This window comes from Sciurus carolinensis, unplaced genomic scaffold (genome assembly GCF_902686445.1).
Source record: "Sciurus carolinensis unplaced genomic scaffold, mSciCar1.2, whole genome shotgun sequence".
Lineage (NCBI taxonomy): Eukaryota > Metazoa > Chordata > Mammalia > Rodentia > Sciuridae > Sciurus > Sciurus carolinensis.
In genome coordinates, this window is record NW_025920210.1 from 69,359 (window position 1) to 87,392 (window position 18,034).

Sequence of the window (18,034 nt, forward strand, 5' to 3'; positions counted from 1 at the left end):
GTAGCCTTCCACACTCCGGCAGTGGGCTCCTCCCACACGGCCAGCTGCACGGTGCAGGCCCACAGTGAGAGCATTTCAGCACAGAGCCAGTTCCAAATCGTGGAACCAGTAGGGGACTAGGGGCAGTTTTCTTCAGATGCGCTGCTTTATCAGATTCCTCCAAGACATCAGGCTACTGAAGGCTGGGAGGTGATACACTGGAAATCTACTGGGACACTATAAGCCAATAGCGGAAAACTGCAATATCTCAGGGTCCCACTGACAACTGACCAATATGAGAAAACAAGGGAAGAAAATGTCCCAAACAAACCTAGATACTACATCAATAAAACCCAATGACAGCACAGCAGAAGAAATGTCAGAAAGGGAGTTCAGAATGTACATAATTAAAATGATCAGGGAAGCTAATGAGGAGATGAAAGAGCAAATGCAGGCATTGAAGGTGGAGATGAAAGAGCAAATGCAGGCATTACATGATCGCACCAATCAACAGTTAAAAGACCAAATACGGAACGCAAGAGATCTATTCAATAAAGAGTTAGAGATACTGAAAAAAAAAAAACAAACTGAAATGCTTGAAATGAGGAAACAATAAACCAAGTTAAAAACTCCATAGAAAGCATAACCAATAGGATAGAACACCTGGAAGACAGAACCTCAGACATTGAAGACAAATTATTTAATCTTGAAAGCAAAGTTGGCCAAACAGAAAAGATGGTAAGAAATCATGAACAGAATCTACAAGAATTATGGGATATCATGAAAAGGCCAAATTTAAGAATTATTGGGATTGAGGAAGGCTTAGAGAAACAAACCAAAGGAATGAACAATCTATTCAATGAAATAATAACAGAAAATTTCCCAAATCTGAAGAATGAAATGGAAAACCAAGTACAAGAGGCTTATAGAACTCCAAACATACAAAATTACAACAGACCCACACCAAGGCACATTATTATGAAAATACCTAACATACAAAATAAAGACAGAATTTTAAAGGCTGCGAGAGAAAAGAATCAAATTACATTCAGAGGGAAACCATAAGAATATCAGCAGATTTTTCAATCCAGACCCTAAAAGCCAGAAGGGCCTGGAACAACATATACCAAGCCCTGAAAGAAAACGGATGCCAACCAAGAATCTTATACCCAGCAAAACTTACCTTCAAATTTAACGATGAAATAAGATCCTTCCATGATAAACAGAAGCTAAAGGAATTTACAAAAAGAAAGCCAGCATTACAGAACATTCTCAGCAAAATATTCCATGAGGAAGAGATGAAAAACAACGATGCAAATCAGCAACAGGAGGCGCTAGCCTAAAGGAATAGCCAAATAAAGGAGAAACCAAATCATGTCAAAAACAAATATGAGTCAATTGACTGGGAATACAAATCATATCACAATAATAACCCTGAATGTTAATGGCCTGAATTCATCAATCAAAAGACACAGACTGGCAGATTGGATTAAAAAGAAAAATCCAACAATATGCTGCCTGCAAGAGACTCATCTCATAGAAAGAGACACCCATAGACTAAAGGTGAAAAGATGGGGAAAAACATACCATGCACACGGACACAGCAAAAAAGCTGGAGTATCCATCCTCATCTCAGATAATGTGGACTTCAAACCAAAACTAGTCAGAAGGGATAAAGAAGGACATTACATGCTGCTTAAGGGAAGCATAAATCAGCAAGACATAACAATCATAAATATCAATGCCCCGAACATTGGCTCATCCACGTACGTCAAACAAATCCTTCTCAATTCCAGAAATCAAATAGACCACAACACAATCATACTAGGCGATTTTAACACACCTCTCTCACCACTGGATAGATCGTCCAAACAAAAATTGAATAAAGAAACTATAGATCTCAACAACACAATCAGCATGTTAGACTTAACAGACATATATAGAATATACCATCCAACAAAGAACGAATACACTTTCTTCTCAGCAGCACATGGATCCTTCTCTAAAATAGACCATATTTTATGCCACAAAGCTACTGTTAGCAAATACAAGAAGATAGAGATACTACCTTGTACTCTATCAGATCATAATGGATTGAAATTAGAAATAAATGACAGAATAAAAAACAGAAACTTCGCCAATACCTGGAGACTAAATAATACACTATTATATGATGAATGGATAACAGAAGACATCAGGAGGGAAATAAAAAAATTCTTAGAAGTAAACGAGAACAAAGACACATCATATCAAAATCTCTGGGACACTATGAAAGCAGTACTTAGAGGAAGATTTATTTCATGGGATGCATTCAAAAAAAGAAGTAGAAATCAACAAATAAATGACTTAACACTACAGCTCAAAGCACTAGAAAAAGAAGAGCAGACCAATACCAAAAGTAGTAGAAGACAGGAAATAGTTAAAATCAGAGCCGAAATCAACGAAATCGAAACAAAAGAAACAATTGGAAAAATTAACAAAATAAATAGTTGGTTCTTTGAAAAAATAAATAAAATTGATAAACCCTTAGCCACACTAACAAAGAGAAAGAGGGAGGAAAACTCAAATTACTAAAATTCGGAATGAACAAGGAAACATCACAACAGACACGAGTGAAATACAAAACATAATTAGAAGCTATTTCGAAAATCTATACTCCAACAAAAAAGAAAACCTCAAAGACATCAACAAATTTCTAGAGACATATGAATTACCTAAACTGAACGAGGAGGACATACACAATTTAAATAAACCAATTTCAAGCAATGAAATAGAAGAGGTCATCAAAAGCCTACCAACAAAGAAAAGTCCAGGACCAGATGGGTTCTCAGCCGAGTTCTACAAAACCTTTAAAGAAGAGCTCATTCCAATACTCCTCAAACTATTCCATGAAATAGAAGAGGAGGGAACCCTCCCAAACTCATTCTATGAAGCCAATATCACCCTGATACCTAAACCAGACAAAGACACATCAAGGAAAGAAAATTTCAGACCAATATCCTTAATGAACATCGACGCAAAAATTCTCAACAAAATTTTAGCAAATCGCATACAAATATATATTAAAAAGAGAGTGCACCACGATCAAGTGGGTTTTATCCCAGGGATGCAAGGTTGGTTCAACATTCGGAAATCAATAAATGTCATTCACCATATCAACAGACTTAAAGTTAAGAATCACATGATTATTTCAATAGATGCAGAAAAAGCATTCGATAAAATACAGCATCCCTTCATGCTCAAAACACTAGAAAAAATTGGGGTAGTGGGAACATTCCTAAACATTATAAAGGCAATCTATGCTAAACCCATGGCTAATATCATTCTAAATGGTGAAAAACTGAAAGCTTCCCCCTAAAAACTGAAACAAGGCAGGGATGCCCTCTTTCACCGCTTCTATTCAACATCATCCTTGAGACTCTAGCCAGAGCAATCAGACAAACCAAAGAAATTAAAGGGATACGAATAGGAAAAGAAGAACTCAAACTATCCCTGTTCGCTGATGACATGATTATATATTTAGAGGAACCTGGAAATTCCACCAGAAAACTTTTAGAACTCATAAGTGAATTCAGTAAAGTAGCAGGTTACAAGATCAATGCTCATAAATCCAATGCATTTTTATACATAAGTGATGAATCTTCAGAAAGAGAAATTAGGAAAACTACCCCATTCACAATAGCATCGAAAAAAATAAAATACTTGGGAATCAATCCCACAAAAGAGGTGAAAGACCTCTACAATGAGAACTACGGAACACTAAAGAAAGAAATTAAAGAAAACCTTAGAAGATGGAAAGATCTCCCATGTTCCTGGATAGGCAGAATTAATATTGTCAAAATGGCTATACTACCTAAAGTGCTATACAGATTCAATGCAATTCCAATTAAAATCCCAATGATGTACCTTGCAGAAATAGAGCAAGCAATTATGAAATTCATCTGGAAGAATAAAAAACCTAGAATAGCTAAAGCAATCCTCAGTAGCAAGAGCGAAGCAGGGGGTATTGCAATACCAGATCTTCAACTCTACTACAAAGCAATAGTAACAAAAACGGCATGGTATTGGTACCAAAATAGACAGGTAGATCAATGGTACAGAATAGAGGACATGGACACAAACCCAAATAAATACAATTTTCTCATACTAGACAAAGGGGCCAAAAATATGCAATGGAGAAAAGATAGCCTCTTCAACAAATGGTGCTGGGAAAACTCGAAAACCATATGCAATAGAATGAAATTAAACCCCTATCTCTCACCCTACACAAAACTCAACTCAAAATGGATCAAGGACCTCGGAATCAGACCAGAGACCCTGCATCTTATAGAAGAAAAGTAGGTCCAAATCTTCAACTTGTTGGCTTAGGATCAGACTTCCTTAACAGGACTCCCATAGCACAAGAAATAAAAGCAAGCATCAACAACTGGGATAGATTCAAACTAAAAAGCTTTCTTTCAGCAAAGGAAACTATCAGAAATGTGAAGAGAGAGCCTACAGAGTGGGAGAATATTTTTGCCAACCATACCTCAGATAGAGCGCTAATTTCCAGAATCTATAAAGAACTCAAAAAACTCTACACGAAGAATACAAATAATCCAATCAACAAATGGGCTAAGGAAATGAACAGACACTTCACAGAAGAAGATGTACAAGTAATCAACAGATATATGAAAAAATGTTCAACATCCCTAGTAATAAGGGAAATGCAAATCAAAACTACCCTAAGAGTTCATCTCACCCCAATTAGAATGGCGATTATCAAGAACACAAGCAACAATAGGTGTTGGCGAGGATGTGGTGAAAAAGGAACACTCATACATTGCTGGTGGGGTTGCAAATTAGTGCAGCCACTCTGGAAAGCAGTGTGGAGCTTCCTCAGAAAGCTTGGAATGGAAACACCATTTGACCCAGCTATCCCACTCCTTGGCCTATACCCAAAGGACTTAAAATCAGCATACTACAGAGATACAGCCACATCAATGTTCATTGCTGCTCAATTCACCATAGCCAGATTGTGGAACCAACCTAGATGCCCTTCAGTTGATGAATGGATAAAGAAACTGTGGCATATTTATACAATGGAATATTACTCCGCAATGAAGAATGATAAAATTATGGCATTTGTAGGCAAATGGACGAAATTGGAGAATATCATGCTAAGTGAGATAAGCCAATCTCAAAAAACTAAAGGACGAATGATCTCGCTGATAAGCGGATGAGGACATATAATGGGGGTTGGGAGGGGTTAGCATTAGGTTTAGGGTTAGGTTTAGAGTTAGGCTAAGGAGAGCGGTAAGAATGAAGGAAAGAAGGACTGTATAGAGGGAAAAGAGGGGTGGGAGGGGTGGGGGGGAAGGGAAAAAAATAAACATCATTACCCTATGTAAACGTTAAAAATAAATAAATAAACAAACAAAAAAAAAACATAACGATCAAAATCCAAACCAAAAATTCTGTGTATTTATAAATTTATTTTCCTTTTCAATAAGTACTTTATATACACATACAAAATATCAATCTCTCTATATATTCATATGCATTTATATGCAAATTAGTACCATAACTCTCACAGTATCCATAATATGAAACACCAAAACTTAATCCCTATTACTAGAGACAAAGTTCACAGCTCTAACTCTAAATGCTAAATTCTAAAAGTTATACAAGGAATTAAAAGCTATTCTAATTCTACCCCAACCCTAAATGTAACCTGATATTTTATTAAATGTACATATATATGCATATATATTCATTTGCACAAATATATATCCAAACTCAAGGGTAAAATTAAAGTTAAATTGACGCCATCCAGTGGAGTCAATTTGGCGGGGGGGACAAAAGAGTAGCGAGGCTCTTGAATTCAGAACTGTTTATTGATGAATCAGGAAACCTGGGAACTGGAACCTCGAACCTGGAACCTCCAACCTCAAACCTGGGGCCTTGAACTTGAACCCCGGCGCTGGAGGAGAGCTGGCTTATATCCCCTCCAGGAGGTGAAGGGTAGGACTGATGCCAATTATGCAAAGATTAGGCAAGGAGCTAGCTGCCCAATCATGGTAAAGGTCAAAACGAGCAGGCACAAGCAGGAGCACCTGTGCACACGTTGTGTGCTTGGACTTAATTGAATAAGGCCAATGACAAATCACCTGGGTGTGCTTATGTTAATCAACCTCCTCACCACCCATGTGATCAAAGCAACCTCTGACTGGCTGCCAGGCACCATCCTGGCGCAGTCCGCATGGCATAGCCCCCAACATTAAATCTACAATTACTTCTAAACCTAACCAGTCTTATGCATATTTATAAATTTTTTATACATATTCATTCATATTTCCAAGCATACATAGTGACAAATACAATCATGTTTTCATTCATGTATCCAAAAATATATATACTTTGACATATTCATACATTATTGTAACTTAAACCTGAAATAATGTGCTATTAGTACTAACTCTGAACATACTCATATCTATAGTCAGATACACTTACACATATAATTATACATATATTCACATATATCTTCAAAAATATATTCAAGTGTATTCATATATGTATCCTTGTAAAACACTTTACTTAAACCAACAATTAAACATTTTCCTAACATTAACACTCCCTCAGCCATAAAATATGCACCTATAAAACCATGTGTATTTATATGAATATTCACATATATTGACATAAATATTTATATATTCACTTATATTCATACATATTTTATATATTCATTTATGTATATATAAGTTATACCTATATCAAATTATAAACATCCATCTGAACATAACCCTAACCATACACAAAACCCATATGCATTTATATATTTTCATGTATATTTTACATATATATTCATACTTGCATTTATTTATATAGATATAGACATTCAAACCTTAACCCTACCCATAACCGTATTTCTAAACTTAGTCCTATCCCTACCACCACCCCAAGCATACAAAACTTTACATATAAACCATATATGTACATGAATGCACATATATATTGGGATATAATTTTATAAATTCACATAAAAATCCATGTATATTTTTACATATATTCAATTCTACAGACATACCTTATCTTTAACACAGAACATGAAAATCCCCCTTACCATAAACCTATCCATAGATAAAAGCATATATATTTATATATTTTTATATAATTTATGTTCATATAAATTTATATGTTGACATATATGATATATATCTTTACATCCTAACCCTTACCTGAATACTGTTCCTTAAGTCAGAACTAAATATAACACTGTGCTTTAACATAAGTCTGTTATATTTAATCTTTAAATATTATTTGGAATATCCATATATATTTTTACATGTATATTCATATATATCCTTATGGAATTTCATATATTTATATGCACCCTAACATTGACCATAATTCTAGCCCAAAATGAAATTCAAATCCTAATCCAAAATTGAACCCTAACACAACACAAAAACCTAAACTTTCTCATGTATATTTTGTACATATTTTATATTTTTGTTTTATATACATATACATACATTCACATATACTCATATCTATTTATATACAAATCGCTATGTTACTCTAGTTACCATTATTCTAGGCTCAATGTACTCTCCGATATGTGTATTCCACCACATGATAAGGGGCGGGGATGGAAGAATACAATTCACTGTTAGAAAAAGTAGGATGAAGAGAAGCTCGATGGAAGGGGTGTAGAAAAGACAGTAGAATGAATCAGACAGCACTTTCCTGTGTTCATATATGAATACTTGACCAGTGAATCATGTACAACCACAAGAATGGGATCCTAATTAGATAAGTTATACTCCATGTATATATCACATGTCAAATACACTACAATGTCATGTATGCCTAAAATGAAAGAAATGAATTTTTAAAAGCTAGTATATAATGAATTTGAATGTTTTCACCCGAAAGAAGTGATAAACATTTGAGGAGACAAAATATGTTTAACCTTGTTTAAACATTAAACAGTGTACACATGTAAGGAAGGAAGAATTACATGGTACATCATAAATATGTGCTCTCTGCCACATCCTGTGTGGGGAGGGAATAAGTAACTCTCAGAGGTGTGGGCCAGCTGAAAATAAAAGTCTGAAATGCAGTATTAATAAATAAAGCACTGGTGCTCTTAGTGAGAGGATAAAGTAAAATTCATGTTCACACAAAAGGTTCATTGACAAATTGTAAACAGAATGAGTTTTTTCTTGTTTGACAACATGAGGGATTTCTCTGCCTTCATCATTCCTTTGTTGAAAATGAAGACTATGCAGGATATATCATTCCACCAGCACCACCAAGGCCTGATTTTGATGCTTCAAGGGAAAAACTACAGAGGCTTTGAGAAGGGGAAGGATCAATGGCAAAGGAAGAATTCACAGACACGAAACAGGAGCTGGAAGCTGAATATTAGGCACTATTCAAGAAGACAGTTACCGAGCCCGAAGTGTTCCTATGTGTGTGGCAGCACATCCTAGGTTGAGGAAAGATCTAAATTTCCATGTCTTCTTGGAATATAATTGAGATTTTAGTGTGCAAGGAAAAATTTAAAAAGAGAAACTTGAAGATTTCTTTAAGCACATGGTCAAATCAGCAGATGGAGTAATTGTTCCAGGAGTAAGGATGTAGATGATTTCTTTGAGCATGAAGGAACATTGCTTTTAGAATATCATAGCTGAGTTGAGGATGCACCTGCTAAGTCTGATAGGATGACAAGGTCCCACAAAAGTGCTGCAGTTGGTTACGGTAGAATTGGTTCTTCATTATGTGCTTTAGGAACCCAGGATTCTACAGATATATGCAAATTTTTCCTTAAAGTATGACAACTGTTTTATGAAACAAGAAAAACAGAAGCAAGGGCATCTGCTGATGAGGACTTCAAACCTTCTGACCTTCCGAGATATTACTTAAAAGAATCTCAAACAGTTAAGGATCTCCTTTACCAATGATCTCGGTCACTAGTGGATTATTAAAACACTAACAAAGTACTGGATAAAGCAAGAGCAAAAAATAGAGATGTTCTATAAGCTGAAACTTCCCAACAATTATGTTGTCAGAAGTTTGAAAAAATATCTGAATTTGAAAAACAAGAACTTAAAGATTTTCAGACAAGACAAATTGCTGCATTCTGAAAAAAAAAAATAGTGGAACTTGCAGAACTAGAACTGAAGCATGCCAAGGGTAACCTCCAGTTACTGCAGCACTGCCTGCCAGTGTTAAATGGAGACACATAAGCCACATTCTCCTTGCTCTTAAAAAGGGCTGCCTTCCTTTAAATCTTATTTTTGTTTTCTTAATGATTTTAAAGCATTTACACTCACTGGAAACTAAGCAGCTGACAAAGTTCACCTACTTTTCTTTTTCTGAGAAAAGTGGAGCAATGCTGTGCACAGATAATGCCAACCCGTGTGACCTCACTCCGCTCCTCTGGACCCGTCTGTCCTCACACACTTGTTCCACGCAGAAGCCCGACATTGTCTTTTTTTTAAACTAGCCTCTTATAATTGTGTTTATTTTATAAATAGTACTCCTTATGGCTGCCAATCTTATGTACCTTTAAATAATTTCTGAAGTTTAACCTTTCTAAAATATATTGTTCAAATAAGATAAAGATTGCCTTTCTGAATTTTTTTCAGTTTTGTTTTTAAAAAGCATTGTATATTTCAGTCATTCATCTTGTAAAGCTTCTTAATCAAACTTACTTTAAATTAATCAAAATAGAAGGTTTGGGCCAGGTTATGTAATCTTTTAGAAGTATGATTTCTGAAGGAAAACAAATGTTTTCCTTGAACTTGTACACTAAACCAATTTTTGTAAAATAACCAGTGATAACAGTGGGGGGGGGGAATAAAGCACCAGGTGTGGTGGCACACTTGTAATCCCAGTGGCTCAGGAGGCTGAGGCAGGAGGATCGTGAGTTCAAAGCCAGCCTCAGCAAAAGTGAGATGCTAAGCAACTCAGTGAGACTCTGTCTCTAAATAAAATACAAAATAGGGCTGGGGATGTGGCTCTGTGGTTGAGTGCCCATGAGTTCAATCCCTGGCACACACACACACACAGACACACACACCAAAAAAAGTAAAAGAAGAAGAAAAAAATAAAAAAAAAAGAAAAAGAAAGAAAGCAAAAGATACAGAAAATATTTTTTAAAGTGGGTGCTTGACTGGTGGAAAAGACCTGATGGATCTGATCCTAACAAAGGGAAAAGCCCATGCATGCTTGATTTATAAGGAAACACCACAGGAATGCATTGTGAGGAAGGGTTCTTCAAGGCAAAGAAGAAGTCAGAAGCCATGGGGAAGTTGGTCTGGCCACAGACTTAACATGTGCCAGTCATTCTTCCTCCTCCAGGCAGCGGGCACCTCCAGGCTGTTTAGGCACATTGGTATCTCTTTGACCTAAGGCTGGCAGGCATCTGGATTTAAAGCTAAGGAATTCATAAATCCCACACCAGGCACAGAATCTGCCCCATGAACAGCAATCACCTGCAAATGGGCCTTTCAGCACCGTTGTATGAAGAGAAACCCACAAGGGCAGCCTAGCTGTCCAAGGCTATGGAGATCAAAGCAATAAATTTATTTGCTATTCCTGACAATGTACAGCTTTATGATTTTATGAACCACTTAAATAAATTTAAGCAAAAATGGAAATTCTTATAAATATACAAATTCATTCACATATTCTTACTGAATCAAAACCAAACCATAAGCATACAACTCAATATTACCCTAACATATATAAAGTCATATCTTTCTGTGACTTCATATATACTTTCACATATATCCAAATATACACACATATATACATATATATGTTCACATCCAAACACTAAACCTCACCCATACTAACCTTAATAACCCAACCAAGAAATACTCATATATAAAACCATGTATACCTACATGATAGCCATGAATATTTTTATCTATATATTTAGATTTTCACATATATGTTCATAAGCATGTTTATTTATATATTTATACTGTATGCCAAATCCAAATTGTAAATCTACATCTAAACATTAACTTATTCATGCACTAAACCATATTCATTTATAGGTTTTCATATGTATATTTTTAGATATATATGCATATTTATATTTATATATACTGACATACATGTTCGCACATTAATACTAACTCTAATCCTATTTTGAAAGTTATTCCTAACCCTAACACTAGTTCCAAATATTAAAATATTTATATACAAACCATACATATTTACATGAATATTCATACATATATACCATACATATTTACATGAATATTCATACATATATGTATTTATAAATTCACTATAAAATTATATCTATGGTCATATATATTCATTTATATTGCAAGAGCTCTTTAAATCAAAATATAACAATTCCCCTAAATACAAAATCTTCTATATATAAAAGCATATATACTTATATTTATATATAGTAACATATATATTTATAATCATATTCATATATGTGAATCTATATGGATATATATGTGTATATATACATACATACATATTGATACATATGTTCAGTTTTACAAAAGCCTGTACCTTTTCTACCTTAACCCAAAACATAAATTAAAATGTATGTAGACATATATATTATTCATACATATCCATTTTATATATATATGTATATCCAAACAGTAATAGTATCATTATCTTTTTTCTATAATTACCACTAAAATTACCCACATCATATGCCTATTTACATATCTACATATTTGTATTTTCACACATTTTGTTATATACCCATTCGTGTATCTATTCATTTTCTTGTTCATACAAATATTTTTACATATTTATATATAGTACCCAACCTAACTTTAATATTAACCCTAACCCTGCACATAATTGTATTTATAATTATATACACTCATATATAGTCATGTATGTTCACATATACATTCACATATGGTATTCACATGTGGCCATAGTATGGTTATGATAATGGTGATGTCACAGGGCAGCTCCTGCAGTACATTAAGAGGCTGTTGTACACACTCTATTTGTATTTGAGGCCAGCTGGGCCTGGTGGTGCACACTTGTCATCCCAGTGACTTGAGTGACTGAGGCAGGGGGATTGCAAGTTCATGACCAGTCTTGGCAATCCAGCGAGGCCCTAAGCAACTTAATGAGACCTTGTCTTAAATTTTTAAAATTTGAAATTGGGGATTTGATTCAGTGGTTAAATGCCCCAGGTTTCAAACCTGGGTACAAAAAATAAATAAATAAATAAAAAGCTATTAAATCTACAGTTCAGTCATTAAATTAGTTTTATATGCTAAACTGTGTATACCTTATTGGTATAAAGTTATTATATTAGTTTAGATGTCAGTATTTGGATATTATATTGCTATTATATGCCAGATGGCAGCACTTTGGATCATTCACCTCTTAATATTTTAGTAATATTTACCCTGTGAGCAGGGCTATCTTACTTTCTCGTGAAGCCTGACTCAATTTAAAAGAATCCAGTGTTTTATATTGAGGTAATTTCAGGTGAACACTGAGTCAGGAATGGTGCAGACAGACCCATGTGCCCTTGACCCATCCTCCCCTAGTGACCCCATCTTGAAACCCTGTGTTGCAGTCTCATCAGGTCCTGCTAGAAGCAGTTAGGATGCAGAAGCCTCCGGGGCTGAGGGCCCCTCCTGTCTCCTTCTTGCTGTCAGCTCTGCCCCTGCCCAGCCTGTCCACGTCCTTAACCCCTGACAGCCTTGAAATGGTCCTCCACATCTATGACCCAGTCATCTCAGCAATGTCGACTGAGTGAACTCAGGCAGTGTGTAGACTCTTGGATTGCTCAGTGCGAGTCTCTAGGGACTTATCCAAGTTGCTGCTGTGTTAACACTTTACTTTCTCTTTGCTAAGTGGTGTCCCAAGCTCTGGACGTACCCACTCCTCTTAGTTCAGGAACCCATATGGCTAAGGACATTGAATGGCTTCCCTTTGATTCTATTCTCTTTGATCAAAGCCCCTTAAGTCTTCTGCATTTTCTGTAAGAATCACTTGTTTTTGTTTTCTTGTGTTTTGAGACCTTACCCTTGCGAGATAGTAGTTCTTTGCTCAGTGTGTTATGATCGCCCACCGCCCGCGGGGACAATCACAACGCATATGCTCTTCTTGATCACAGGAACCAAAAGGGCTTTATTCCGCAAGTCTCAGACTTATATTGAGAACATCAGCCTATCAGAGAGTAGACTACCAGGAAAGTCAGCCTATCAAGGAACAGTCTCCAGGCAGATACCTGGATTGCCTCACGTACAACAGCCAATCAGAGTTACTTCCTAAAACTTGTATATGAGTGCAGCTATGTCTGGCAAGCTACCAGACGCCATCTTAGAGATCAGGCCACGGTGCGGCTCTGGGGCCCTCAGAGCCCACCCCTGACAGTGTGTGTTTTGAATCTTTCTCTTTTCTTTGAAGGGGGGTTACTGGTTTTTGAACCCAGCATGTGTTACCACTGATCTACTTCCCTGGTCCTATTTATTTATTTTTTTTTTATAGATATGGGTCTCACCAAGTTTCTGAAGCTGGCCTCTAGCTGAGGCTGAGTTGATCTTATCTCAGTCTCTTGAGTCACCAGGATGACAGGTGTGGCCAACACACCCACTTTGCATTTTTCTCTCAGTCTGTAACTTTTTCTCTCCACTGAACAAGGACTTTCACTGAGCAGAATATTATCAGTTTATCAACCTTTCCTTTTCTAGATTGTACTTTTTTGTCAAATCTGAAATGCTTTGCTTAAATCTTTGGTTCCACAGATTTTACTTCTTAGTTTTGTTTTCCTAAATGTTAAGAGCTGAGCAGCCTTCCTCCCTCATGCCCACTCACCATGATGTCTCTGCAGTGCTGTTGGCTGACCACTCTGATTCCATGAGTCAAAATAAACCTCGGCTCCTCCGAGGAGTTCTCGTCAGGCATTCTGGTTCGTGATGAGGAGCTGACCAACACTGTTTTTCATCAGGCCCATGGTCCACTTGGAGTTAACTCCTGTGGGATTTTGTGACTTAGCTCATTTCCTTTCAGACAGTGGTACCTGCACCATTGTTGAAAGACCACCCCTCTTTCTCTGAATTAATCTCTTGACTCTGTTAAGTCAGCTGGCACGTTCCCGTGGGTCTGTTTCTGCTGCTCTCTTCCAGTCTGTTGTCCTTGTCTCTCTCCCTCTGCCAGTTGTAGCAGGCGGTCTTTAGAACTGTGGTCACGTGATGAGTCTGAAAATTTGTTGGACTAACGCCTTCACGTTATTGTTTTTCAAACTGCTTCAGCAGTTATCTTTCTTCTGACTTTCAATGGAGAGTTGACAGTGATCATGTTCGTATCTGAAAAGGCTCACTGTGATTTTGACAGAATTTCCTGGCCCACATGCACTGGTCTTCAGTATTTTCCTACATTAGGTGGTGCCATGCTTTATGCATCAATCATTAAACAAGTGCTACTGACTTGAAGAGGGAGCCTGTCATATCAACATACACTTCTGTTTCTGGGGTGTTTTCTTCTTGCTGATATGCCCTAGCACCTCCTCTCAATGTTCCCTTCTGGGCAGAGACTTCTTGGGTTGTTCCACAGGGCAAGGCTGCTGTCTAAAACCATGTGCTTTTCTTCACCAGGTAATGTGTCGATTTATTCTCCATTCTGAATGGTGTGGCCACCTGATTGAGAATTTTCACAGCTCTTTTCAACCTGATAGTTTTGTGCTGCTCTCCTCTGGCCTTCATCTTTGTGAGGAAAAGTTTATTGTCATTCAAAAAACTGCTGGTGTGGAGAACTCAGATCATGCTGTGATGTGGAATAGAACTGGGACGCAGCTGGAGGGCATGCTGAGCTCAAGTTCTGCCTCTGGGTGCTTTTTCTATGATAGGAGACATCTGGTGTCTTGACCATCTGATTCTCACAGGAAGGGAAATGGCAAAGAGTTCAGAAGGTAAGAGTCATAGTCTTGCTTTTCCTAACAGACAGAGGGTATAGCAGACAGCAGTGGGCTGACTCCTTGGCACTGGTGTGCCACCCCAGAAGCAGGTGTGCTGGTGTGGGGCGGAGCACAGGGACGCTCTTCTGGTTGTTTAGATTTTCTCATGAAATAAGATGCAACAGAATGGAGGTGTTGGAGACTTAAAGAGATAGAGTTCAGGATGCTTGCCACAGGACAGGAGGAAAACATGAACTGGGTCCAGGTGGTGGGCTTCTTGAGCAGCAGGAGGACCCACTTGCAGGTGAAGCAAGGTGGCCAGTTGATGGGAGGGTGTTCTCAGCTGTGCATATTTGATGGGGAACAGAAAGAGCATTAGACCTGTCCAGGTCAGGGTTCTGCAAGATGAAGAGGGAAATGGAGACAGACTCGAGGGGAGGAATGTAGTGAGGGGTCAGAGACAAAGCTGGAAATGAAGTTGGAACAGGGGTGAATGTTGAGAGTGAAGGGGTGGCATTAAAAGCATGTAGGTCCCCTGTTGTCTTCAAAATTGTGGAGACTGTCAGATCTTTGGCATATTCCTTCTTCAGGATTGTTTAGAGAGGGTCTATTTGTTTGGATACTGAAGGGAGCAAGGTGGTTAGCAGGTAGTGGTGCTGCAGAACTCAGTTACAGGTGAGCAGAGAACAGGGGTGAGATCACTCAAGCAAGTTGGTGTTAAGACCTCACCTCAACCTTGGGCTCATGTGGACCTCAGTTCCCTGCAGTCTCAGAGTACAGTAGCTCAGTCCTCAGGCAAGACAGAAGGCATCATGACCAGAGGGCCTACAGGTGAGTTTGGGTTCCACAGTGCAGCACAGTCCCAGGACCTTATTCATGCAGTGGTGCTTGTGGAGGGTTCCATATGCACAGGCACCAGCAGTAGCACTGGGGCTGTGGTGTCCAAAGGGGAAAGAGCCTGAAGTCTCATCTGGGTTTCTCCATGACTCCTTGAGTGTCATAACTGGTGAAAAGCACATGCATCCTGAGCTAGTAAACTTGATGTGCTGCTCAGTGCAGGTCCCCTTGACCAAGAGGAGTGGGTCCCCACCTGTGGACTTAGATGGTCACCCTGGCTTGATGTGCTTGGACCTGTGTTCTGCCTGAGGGAATAGTTTGCTGCAGTGCTTGTTCCTGATCTGTAGAGCAGGCATGACATCTCTTATTGCACAGTGATAAGACTTATGGCCAGAGAGTGCTGCTGTAGTCATGGGATTTCTGAATCATTCCTGACAGTGTGGAGAACCTGGAGAGAGGCCGAGGTGATAAGCAGCCTGCAAGTCCCACACATCCCAGCCTTAATTTTTGTGACCTGTTAGAAGACTTGAAAAGCTGGGTATGGTGTCTACAACTTTTATGCCAGCAACTCAGAAGGCAGAGGCAGGAGGATTGATACCTCCAGGCCAGCTTGTGCCACTTAGGGAGATGCTGTCTTACAACAAAATGTAGAAGATAAAGCTTGGAAATAATATATGAATTTCTTACCTCTTCATGCTCCTTCCTGGTGGAATTTTCACCTGGAGAAAATGCTGGTTCTTTCTGTGGAATAGTCAAAAATGCAGTGACTCAGGTGTCCCAGAATACTACAAGCATGATTGCTCCAAGAAGCCACTGTGGATCATCAGCCTGGCCTGTGTGGGCTGGTGCAGGCAAACATGACCTTCCACAAGAAGGGTTGCTCAGCCTCTTTATGTTGGCATGCAGACCAGCAACCACATTTTTTACCTGGGGGCAGGGATGAAGAGGACATGCCTAAGTGGGTGCAGACCATCTAACAGATCAGCGGCTTTCATCAGTTGGCAGAGAGCTCAGGTATGCAGATGCCAACCTTCTCAGGAGGCTGCAATGGTCCTCAGGTTCCCTTTGTAGGAAGAGCAGACACCAGCAGAGACTAGGTAACTGGAGGATCCCTGACCCTCCCTGTGCTCAAATGGGAAACCAAGGAATGTGGATCATGATGGAGAAAAAGGTGTTCTGTGACAACTCCTCAGAGTCCCCCTCAAGCCCCCTCCACTTCCAAGGACACCACCTTCTTCCTCCCTCTGTGGTCACACCTGCTTCTGAGATGGACTGGCAGATCTGGCTCCATGAGAATGTTATAGGCTAGACTCCAAGGGAAATGACTAAACAGACTCCATTTTGCTCTGAGACTCCATGTTACATAGGAAGTAAGCTTCTCCCATGGGAACACCCCACCTCTGTGCCCATCATCAGTTACTTAGTGTGACATGTTTAACAATACAGAATGACAATTCCTATGTAAAGAAAAATTGCTCTCTTTTGATTTCTATTGCTCCTAGACAATGTACCATGTGAACAGTGATTGCGTGGATGTTAGTAACCATTCTTTAGTTTGTACCTAGGTAAGGGTCATTTTGACCCACTTCCCCCTCTGTTGATGATTTCATGATGTTAGTTTGTAATTTCAAATCATAGCAAAAGACACTTATGATTGATGTGATTTTTGGTATAAAAACTTCTACAACCCTGTGGTCAGGGCTGTTCTCTCAATAACCATTTTTGGGGGCACTATGAGACAGTCACCTGGCCAACTTAATAAAGACTCTCAAATTTGGACTTCTCAGTGGTGATCAGTCTGTTCTTAAGTTGCATCCCATAACATTTGGAGGCCCAAGCAAGATCCTCGCTGCCTGGTGGGCAAACACCACTCACTACTGACCTGGAAACTCCTGTGGAGGGGAGAGGCCACAGCATTGCTCCTAGGAGAAGGCCTCTGAGAGACATTCCTCAGCCCCAGACTGCATGGTTGGTGGAGTTCCACACCAGGACTGAACTAAATTCTCTGAGAGTCACCTGTTTCTGCACCCCTGGGGGACTGGTAAGTCTGTTTCTGGTGGATCCGCATCTGGGGACTCAGAGGAAGGCTGGATGCAGCATTACTTCCTGAGTCTGGGACTGGCAAGATGTTGCCCAGGCCCTCAGGTCAGGAATCAGGAGTGGCCACTTGCCATTGTCTTTGGTGTCTTGCCTGTTCTGTGTTCATCTTTTTCTGTTTTTTGTTGCCTTGAGTGTGGGCGTGGGTCAATCTCCCTCATATTCATCATATACACCCTTCAATGCATATTGACAAATTTCCAGGAATTCCAGAAAAGG

General features: G+C 38.7%; 1 pseudogene; it reads left to right on the top strand.

Moving 5' to 3' along the window:
• Positions 1 to 352: 352 nt before the first annotated feature.
• On the top strand, positions 353 to 9,218 carry LOC124975095 (sorting nexin-6-like; annotated as a pseudogene).
• The last annotated feature ends 8,816 nt before the right edge of the window (positions 9,219 to 18,034 follow it).